The sequence below is a fragment of the Enhydra lutris genome, unplaced genomic scaffold (genome assembly GCF_002288905.1).
Source record: "Enhydra lutris kenyoni isolate GAN:26980312 unplaced genomic scaffold, ASM228890v2 scaffoldscaffold54, whole genome shotgun sequence".
Taxonomy (NCBI): domain Eukaryota; kingdom Metazoa; phylum Chordata; class Mammalia; order Carnivora; family Mustelidae; genus Enhydra; species Enhydra lutris.
In genome coordinates, this window is record NW_019154138.1 from 9387658 (window position 1) to 9397917 (window position 10260).

Consider the following 10260-nt stretch of genomic DNA (forward strand, 5'->3'; position numbering starts at 1 on the left):
CCCGCCCCTTTAACCCTCCGCTCGCCGCCGGCCGGCTCCGCCTCGAGCCGTTCGTGGCCGCGTCCACTTTCCAGATGGGGCTACTGAGGCCGCAGTCAGTGAGACGGCTCCGCCACAGCCAGCCTGGAGAGCCGCACTTTTCTCTCCCAAGGAAAGCCACCTCCTGGGAATCTCCCTCAGAAAGTCGGTGCGGCTTTCACCGATGCTCCGCCCCCTGCCAGCAGGTGACTTCCAAGCGGGAGGTAAGTGGGGTTGGGAGAGTGCAGTACTCCCAGGCCTGTCCTGGATGCCTCTCCTGGATGCCTCTAGGGGCCTCTCTGAAGTTTCTCCTTACAGCGTGATCCGCATCTCTGCAGGAGTCCTGGGAGATGGGCCCCGGCACCCAGGAGGTAAGGGTCTATAGTTGACTGAGGCTGCTCGTGACTCAATTTACGTGGTTTCCACTTCTGAACATACTAAGCAGTAACTTAGAAGATCATTGAGCCTCAGCTTCCTCGTCTGTAATATAGGGATATGAAAGGACCTCACTTCACAGAAGCTCCTGGCACAACGTGACAAGGGCATGCATGAGGGGCATTCACAAGGTGGGAGATGATGTTGGAGTTATGGTCTCATTAGTCCACCTGCACCCTGAAACGCGCGCGCGCACAAACACACACACACACACTCACAAGCACACACAAACCCCCTTCAGGCCATAAAGGCTTGCACAGATAATTTATCAACCAGTGTTTGCAGAACCTCTACTATATGTCAGGCCCTATCCTAGACCCTGGGGATACAGCAGGTACAAGCCAGGCAAGGCTTCTCCGATCCCACTTTCTACTGGGTATGACAAGTGATAGACTGGGAAGAAAAAACGTCAGTGACGAATGCTGTGACTACAATAAAATAGATGTGACGGAGATGGCCAGAAGGCAATTTTTAGATAAACTGGCCAGAGAAGACCTCTCAGAGAGGTGACATTTAGGCAGAGAGCTGAATTATCAGTAGGGCCGGCCTTGGGAAGAACTTAGTAAGTGCAAAGGCCCTGGAGCTGGAGGAAGCCAGACAGTTTGAGGATTATTGGTGGGGTGGGGGTAACATGAGCAAGGGGGGAAGCTCAGCAGGTAGGCAGGGACCAGTTCCCAGAGGGCTATTTAGATGATGGCCCTAGTAGTTTCCTATGGCTGCCACCTGACTGTGGTATCTTTAAAAAAAAAAAACAAAAACAAACAACAACAAAACCAACCCAGAAATTTATTTCCATATAGTTCTAGAGGTCTAAAATCTGCAATCAGTTTCAGTTAGCCAAAATCAAGGTGTCAGCAGGGCCGGTCTTCCTCTGAAGGCTCTAGAGGAGAATCTGTTTCTTGCTTTTCCAGTTCCTGGTGGTTGCTTCTGGCACTCCTTGACCTGTGACCTCATCTCCTGAATCTCTGCCTCAAAAATCACATTGATGACTCCTCTTCTGTATGGATCAAATCTCTCTTGGCCCCTCTTGTAAAGACAGCTGTGATTGGGTTAAGGCCCACCCAGGTAATCCAGGATGACCTCCCACCTCAAGAACCTTAATTTAATCTGCAAGGAGTCTTTTTCTTTATACAGTAAAATGTACAGATTCCAGGGATAGGGTCTGAGACATTTGAGTAGTTATTTTTCTGCCTACTCAGTAATGGAGGAGAGAGGTTAACATTTTATTCTAAGGCCTGGTGGGTTTCTAACAGGAGAGTGACAAGATCTGATGGCCAATATCTGATGAAAATATCACTGGTGGATGATGACTGAGCCCTTCCCCTACCCTGGATGTCCTACCCCTTCGCCACAAGGCCCCTGAGACCCTTCTCCCCACCCCACAGGCAGTGGGCACTTGAAATGAGCGGTGCTTCTTGGTAGCTGCAAACCCAGAGACCAGCCTCCCTGTACACTGCACAAGGCCAAGTGCAGAAGAACAAAGCTCTTGGATAAACCTTTAATTTTATTATGACACAGAAAACAGTAAGATGATTGTTTCCAAGGCAGGGTCTAAAACAGTAGAGTGTTTTTGTTTTGGTTTTGGTTTAGATTTTGTTTTTTTGGTTAATCCCACTTTCATTCCTTTCAAATGGCAGCAAGCAAGAGTCAATTACTGCATTGTTTTTTACTTTGACATTTTCTTCCAGACCAGCTTCTCTCTAGCCCTTAGTCAGAAAAAGTGGGAAGGAACCTGTCCCCAGGCTGGAACCTGCCACCCACCCAGAGTCTCCATTGGCGCCTTAGAAGTTCTGGGATGGGGTGGGGGGAAAAGAGAGCTGGGAATGAGGCCAGGAATGCCTGTCCTTTTCCAAACTTGTCCCCCTCTCTGGGGTCTGAGCCAGCCATCTCCACACAGAACACATGGCTTTGTCTCAGTTCTCCTCCATTCTATAAAGACTCCCTAGTCTGGCCAAGCCCCTACTGTGTGCTGGACCTCCCTCCCTTGGGGTAGGATGGGAGCGTGCTGGAGAGGCAGTGGGGATTCAGACACTGAGCAGATGTTTAACCTGTACCTTGGATGATCTGGGCCCTGAGGACAGAGCTGTGAGCCTGCAGATAAATTGATAACTATCAGTTGTGATAACATTACTTCAGGAAAAGAGCAGGGCCCCATGGAAAAGAATAGTTGAGGTTTGGGGGTTGTCAGGGAAAGTATAAACATTTAAACAGAGACCTGAAGGATGAATAGGAATCAGGCAGAGAAAGCCACCATATGTGCAAAGGCCCTGAGGTGGGAAAGACTGGGGTCTTTGAGGAAGGACAGAAGGTTATGAGCTGAAGGGATTGGGGAGAGATGAGGTTTAGGTGGGAGCCAGGGCCCAGATCACCTGGTTTTTAAACCCTTGGTAATGGGGTGGATTATTTAAAAAAGAAAAAAAAAAAAGAAAAAGACCCTTGAAGGGCAATTATATCTTTTGAGTTACAATTTTTAAAAATTCATAAAGGTTTCCCTGGGGCTCAGTCAATAACCAGCTTCCGGAAGCCAGCTCTGGGCAATATTGATTATAAGCAGCAACTATCGATTAAACACTTTTCCAGCTGGCCCTATGCTCAGTGCAATGGGGTTGATTCAATTTCTTTAATCGCATAATTAATTCATTAGTTGATTTCATTGCACATAACACACACACATCTCCAAAACTGCACCTTTGATGTAGTTTTGGAATATTGATGAGGTCAGGATGCACCAGCCAAGAAAGAATTCTTGAAATGTCTTTGGTGCAAAAAGGTGATTTTATGGAACCACAGGGACAGGACCTGAAGGCAGAAAGAGCTGCTTCCCTGGGGTTGTGAGGGGTGACTGATTATATACTTGAGAATTGGGGGAGGTGAAGAAAAGGGGAGGTGTCCAAAAGGACTTTCATAGGGGCACCTGGGTGGCTCAGTCGGTTGACCAGCTACCTCCAGCTTGGGTCATGATCCTAGGATCCTGGGATTAAGCCCCACATCAGGCTCCCTCTTCATGGGGGAGCCTTCTTCACCCTCTCCCTCTACCTGCCACTCCCCCTGCTTGTGCCCACCTCTCTCTCTCTCTTTCTCTCTCTCTCTCAATCTGTGCCAAATAAGTTAAATTAAGTATTTTTTTAAAAAAGACTTTCGGGGGCCGCCTGGGTGGCTCAGTGGGTTAAGCCTCTGCCTTCAGCTCAGGTCATGATCCCAGGGTCCTGGGATCAAGCCCCACATCGGGCTCTCTGCTCAGCAGGGAGCCTGCTTCCTCCTCTCTGCCTGCCTCTCTGCCTACTTGTGATCTCTGTCTGTCAAATAAATAAATAAAATCTTTAAAAAAAAAAAAAAAAAGCCTCTGCCTTTGGCTCGGGTCACGATTTCAGGGTCCTGGGTCACGATTTCAGGGTCCTGGGATGCATCGGGCTCTCTGCTCAGTGGGGAGCCTGCTTCCCCACCTACTTGTGATCTCTCTCTGATAAATAAATAAACAAATAAAATCTTTAAAAATAAAAAAATAAAAAAAGACTTTCATATGCTAAAGAAGACCCTTAGGATACTGGAGGCCTTGCTATTATCAAGTTAAGGTTGTTTTTCACTGTAGCAAATCATTAACATTAAGAGAGTTTGGAAGTTTCCTGGGGGACTGTCACACATACCCCCCACCCCTAGGGGAGGGCGGGGGTGGGGTGGGGGGGGCTCTGTTCTCAGCTTCCCTTCTGCTCTTTCCTCACCTTTACTTCCAGCTAATCACTGAGAAGAGTTTGAGTAGCCTAGCTTATCTTTTTTTTTTTTTTTTTTTAAGTAACCTTTACACCCAATGTGGGGCTCAAACTTACAAGCTTGAGATAGAGAGGACTATGCTCTTCCAACCTAGCCAGCCAGGCACCCCTCCTGGCGTATCTTTTCTTTTCTTCCCTCACTACCTACCACATGACATGGAGAAATGTAGAGACTTGCTTTGTAAGTACTTAAAAAAACCTTTTTTTTTAACCAAAAAATAAGATTATACTATATATACTGAAACTTGACTTGTACTTAACAGCTTGGAAATTTCAATTTCATATGAAGGCTGGCCTCATCCTTCTTACATGTTGTGTAAAACTTGATAGAGTGGCTTCTACCTAATCTCCTATCCCTTCCTCTCAACTGATAGGTGAGTTCCAATAGTTCCTCATTACTAGTAATATTATATAAACCTTCTTACTTACATATGGTAGCTCACATGTGAGATTATCTGTGGATCCAGTGTTCAAAGCAGAACCACTGGACTGAAGAGTATTTGCATGTTTTTTTTTATACATACTGCCAAATTTTTATAGATACTCCAAAAGATGCCCACTTTTGGAAGTGGGAGGAAGAGGAAGCTTAACTATTTGCCCCACCTATGATATGTGTGATGAGCATTGAAAAAAAAGGCTTCATTGTTAACATTGGCATTTCCTTCGGCACTAGCTAGTGAGGCTGAGTTTCTTCTCAAGCTTATTGGCCATTTGTATTTCTTTTTCCTCAAATTTAAGGTTTGAACGCTTTGCCCTGGCGTAGTAAGGAATTTATATTTGCCCAAAGAGAGGTCTGACCTTTGCCCTCAGCTTCTGGGAGGTCATCTCTAAAGCTTTGGAAAGTTCTGCCCCATAAAAGTCTTTGTTCAGGGCGGGGTCTGGTCACACCTAACAGTGTGGTTTGGGGAACTTGATATCAGCTCGTTGCACTCCACCTGGAAAAGTTGGAAACAGATCAGCTCTGTGGGCAGTCGGTCACCTGTGGCCACAGGAAGAAGGTCCTGTAAAGATTCTGGACACCAAAGTGGCAAGTTTACCTGGTCAGTGATGCTCCACAGTCACACATGAGTGCTGAGGAAATAATGCATGGAATCCATGATTCCCTGGGGAGTGGACAACCATTTGGAACCTAAAAGTCACCGTTTTAAACATTACACAAGTCCTCAGTTTCAGTATGTTCACTGTAGTGAACCATCATCATTATTTAATTCCGGAACATTTCCATCAGCCCCCTGTGCCCTTCCGTTGGCTGATTCTTATCTATCTCCTTTAGTAGTGAACAACTGTCCCTGTGAGTCTAACAGTCATCAAGGCTTTTGGTGAGTCCTTCTAATGGATGTTTGCACCTGAAGGTGGTCTGGGGGATGCCCTGAACTCTGCTGTCCTTGGAGGTGGCAGTGGTCTTGTGCTTTACTGGGCTCCCTCCCTGTTTGTGGTTTTCCAAATGATATAAGCTCTTTTTCTATTTTGCATACTCTGTTGCTTTCATATGTTGCCCTTGTTTACTCCTACTTCGTCTCTCCCACTCTGTAGCATTTTGATGAATTTGTACAGGCATGTGAACACCACCAAGATTATAGATCACCCCAAGAGTGCCTTTGTGACGTCCACCTTGGCCCCAAACAACTACTGATTTGTTTTCTGTCATTGTTTGCCTCTACTAGAATGTCTAGCAAAAAGGGATTCTGCGGGTGTTTTTCAGGATCTTGAGATGAGATTATCCTAGAATATCTGGGTGGATGGTAAATGTAATCACTGTGTCCTTATAAGAAGGAGGTAGGGGCGATGGCTGGCTTAGTCAGTGGAGCGTGTGATTCTTGATCTCTGGTCCTGAATTCAAGCCACACCTTGTGTGGAGAGATTACTTTAAAAAAAAAAAAAAAAAAGGAGGAGGAGGCAGAGGGAGATGGGAGATTTGATGACAATAGATGAGAAGGCAATGTGAATATGGAAAGAGAGATCAATCACTAGGAGCACCCAGGAGACAAGCAAGGAAAGCCTGTAGCCTTTAAGAATTGAAGAGGCAAGGAGTGGGTTCTCCCTGCAGCCTCCAGAAGCTTCCAGCCCTGCTGACACTTTGATTTAGACACTTATTTTGGGCTCCAGAATTGCAATAGAATAAATTTTTAAAAATAAAGAAAGAATAAAAGATTAAAAAAAAAGAATAAATTTGTGTTTTTTTAAGCCACTCTTCCTGATAATTCGTTACAGCAGCAAGAAGAAACTGATACAGTAGTCCTTTGTGAAAAGCTCCTTCATGTAACATAAAGCTCTTGAAATTCATCTGTGCTATTCAGCATAGTTTAAGTAGATTGTTTCTTTTTAATGCTGAATGTATTCCATTGTATTGATAGAGCACAATATCTTTATCCATTCACTGGTTGATGGGCATTTAGGTTCTTTCCAGTTTGGGTGGCTATGAAGATCCCAGAATCCTGGGATTGAGCCCTGCTGCAGGCTCCCTGATCAGCAGGGGAGCCTGCATCTCCCTCTCCCTCTGCCTGTGCTCTCCCTGCTTGTGCGCACGCTCTCTCTCTCTCTCTCTCTGTTAAATAAATAAATAAAATATTTTTTTAAATTAAAAAAAAAAACATGCTATGAACATTTGCAGGTACTTCTTTTTTGGTGAACATATGTTTTCATGTCTCTTGCTTAAATACCTAGGAGTACCATTGTTAGAGTGTATGGGTATGTGTATCATTAACTTTTTAAGACATGGTAAAACTTTTCCAAAGTGGCTGCACCATTTTTCCAAAGTGGCTGTTCATCATTGGTTTTACAGATGAGTAAACAAGCTGGAGAAAGGGCAGAAACTTGCCCAGGGTCACCAACTGAATTAGAGACATCAGCAGAACTAGAATCAACGTCTACAGCTTCTCATCCCCAGCAGGGATCCTGCGTGAGAGGCAGGCCTGCCTGCGTGTCCTCCCATTTCTGGCCGGCTGGCTGCTTCTGCCCCTTCCTACCTTCTCTCCCCTCATCCAGCGCCCCAGGAGCTGGAGACCAGAGCATCTTTCAGTCCATTGCCGTCCCCATGCCAGGAGGTACGAACTGTGGTGGGAGGGGCTTGGGGAACGGGCGTCACTAACAAGAACCCCCCCCCCCCCCGCCCCCTTTAGGATTTGAGGACACCTTCCCCCAGCAATGACTTTTGTGTGGAATGTGAGGTAATTTTTGATGGTCCAGGGGCAGTGATCAAGTACTTCAGGGCTTCGTTACAAGCACTTTGTTTTTAACTTTGCTTCCAATCTAATTATGCCACCGAGAAAGCCTCCTTTGGTACTGATTTTTTTTTAAGATTTTTTTTTAATAGGAAATTTTTTTTTTAAAGATTTTATTTATTTATTTGAGAGAGAGAGAGAGACAGTGAGAGAGAGCACGAGCGAGGAGAAGGTCAGAGAGAGAAGCAGACTCCCCGTGGAGCTGGGAGCCCCATGCGGGACTCTATCCTAGGACTCTGGGATCATGACCTGAGCTAAAGGCAGTCGTCCAAAACAACTGAGCCACCCAGGCGTCCCAGTAGGAAACTTTTTTTAAAGATTTTATTTATTTATTTGAGAGAGAGAGGATGAGAAAGAGAGAGAGAGCACGAGATGAGAGAGGTCAGAGGAAGAAGCAGACTCGGAGCCCAATGCGGGACTTGATTCAGGGGCTCCAGGATCATGACCTGAGCCGGAGGCAGCTGCTTAACCAACAGAGCCACCCAGGTACCCCAAGATTTATTTTTTTTAAAATATTTATTTATTTATTTGACAGAGAGACAGCAAGAGAGGGAATACAAGCAGGGGGAGTGGGAGACGGAGAGAAGCAGGCTCTCTGCAGAGCAGGGAGCCCAATGCAGGGCTCCATCCCAGGACCCTGGGATCATGACCTGAGCTGAAGGCATATGGTTAACAACTGAGCCACCCAGGCACCCCAATATGTCTTTACATCTAATTCTGTTCATCTCTTTTTAGTGAACAAAGATTCTGGCTAGAATTTAATGGCAGGGATTTGTTCCCATTATGCTTATTTTTATTGTGACCTTCTATTTAAGAGGAATCAGGCAGGTTTCCAACTATAACCATATTATAACATTTATTACATTTATTACAGTTTTAAAATACATTTATTACAGTTTTAAAAATGAGGCCATTCCAAGAAAATATTTTAGTTTTTTTTAAAGTGCACACAACTCTACCAAGGGTGTCAAAGCCATTTGGTAGGAAAGAGGCAGGCTTTCAACATACAGTGCTGGGAAAATGGGAGGTCCACATGCAAAAAAAAAAAAAAAAAAAAGAAAAAGAAAAAGAAAAAGAAAAAAAAAATGAAGCTGGGCTTATGTGAAAATGATCTAGAAGCCTGGCTGGCTCAGTCAGAGGACAGTGTGACCCCTTCTTAGAGTCCTGAGTTCAAGCTCCACATTGGGTGTAGAAATTACCTAAGTAAAAAAAAAATTTTTAAAGCAACAACACAAAGACCTAAACATTAAGTCTAAAACTGTAAAATTCTTAGAAGAAAACATGCAGGGGAAAATCTTCATGACTTTGGATTTGGCAAGGATTTCTAGGGTATGACGCCAAAGGCACAGGCAACGAAAGTAAACATAAATTGAACAATATAAACATTAAATTTTCTGTGCATCAAAGGATAAAATATGTGAAGTGGTGGGTTATGGATTGCGGGAAAATATTCGCCAATCATATATCAGACTCGAGGGGCTACTTTATGGAATACGCAAAGAATGCCCTACAACTCAATCACAAAATCAAAGTGAAAAAAATGGGCAAAAGATTTGACTAGACATTTCTCTAAATAAGATATACACATGGCCAACAAGCACATGAAAAATACTCAACAACACTAATCATTAAGGAAATGCAAATCAAAACCACAATGAGATACCCCTCACATTCAGCGGGGAGCCCCACCAATACAGGGACTCTCCAATCCCCTCATTGGCTTTTCCACCAAGATGCTACTCAAGCCTTGTCTTCAATGCCTCCAGTGGCCCCGACCTCACTCCCAGTGGCAGGCACCCTGTTTCCTTTCCAACAAGCTCTCTTTTCTTTTCCTTCTTTCCTCCTTCCTTCCCTTTCTTTTTTAGATTTTATGTACTTATTTGACACAGAGTGAGAGAGCACAAGCAGGAGGAGCAGGTAGAGGCAGAAGGAGAAGCCGGCTTCCCGCTGAGCAAGGAACCCCAGTCGGGGCTCACTCCCAGAACCCTGGGATCGTGACCCCAGCTGAAGGCAGAGTTTTAACCAACTGAGCCACTCAGGCGCCCCCAAGCTCTTTTTTTTTCTATGGAAAACTTCCTCTGTAACGACCCACCCACTGCATGCCCACCTCAAACCCCAGTTCCTGGAGCAAAAAAGGACAGACGGACACAACCCCAACTCCTTGTACAAATCAGGCTTTTGTAGACACATAAATGGTCTCCTCTTCAAATTAAACAGCCTCCAGCTTTTCCCCTGCTCAGTGTATCAAAAAGGTGTAAAAGCCATCTTTCTCTGCATGCGGTTCCAGTTAAACAGGTGTGGAATGCGAGCCCACGGCTTCCAGTCCCGAGGAGTTCATGGCAAAGTCCATCACAGAGCACCTCCCTTCCAAAAAGAATTGTCTAAACCACCGCCCCCCTCACCCCCTCACCCCCTCACCCAGCAACAGCCCCGACCTTTGCTACCGATAATAGCAGTCGTTAAAAATAATAGCACATCTTCAGCTTCCGAAATTTGGCGAGTGGCCAGAATTTAACTATAGTTTTGTTTCCATTTTGTTTATTTTTAAGATTATTTTTGATCGATGGCAAGGGAAACTGATTTTTCGTTTTCTGCTCAGGCTTCAGTTTCCATTTAATTTCATATGTAGAAAAAAGACCGACTCATTTGAAGAACAACAGTTAAGTCTCGGTAACACGAGTCGTTTTTATCCGTGGACGCCTAAGACCGTCAGTGCAGACCCGGAGCTGCCGGCTTACCTCACAGGGCTTGGCTGGTTTCCAAGCCACGTGGCACGGAAATAGCAACTACATCGAGTCCTTCCAAATATTTTCTCGGAA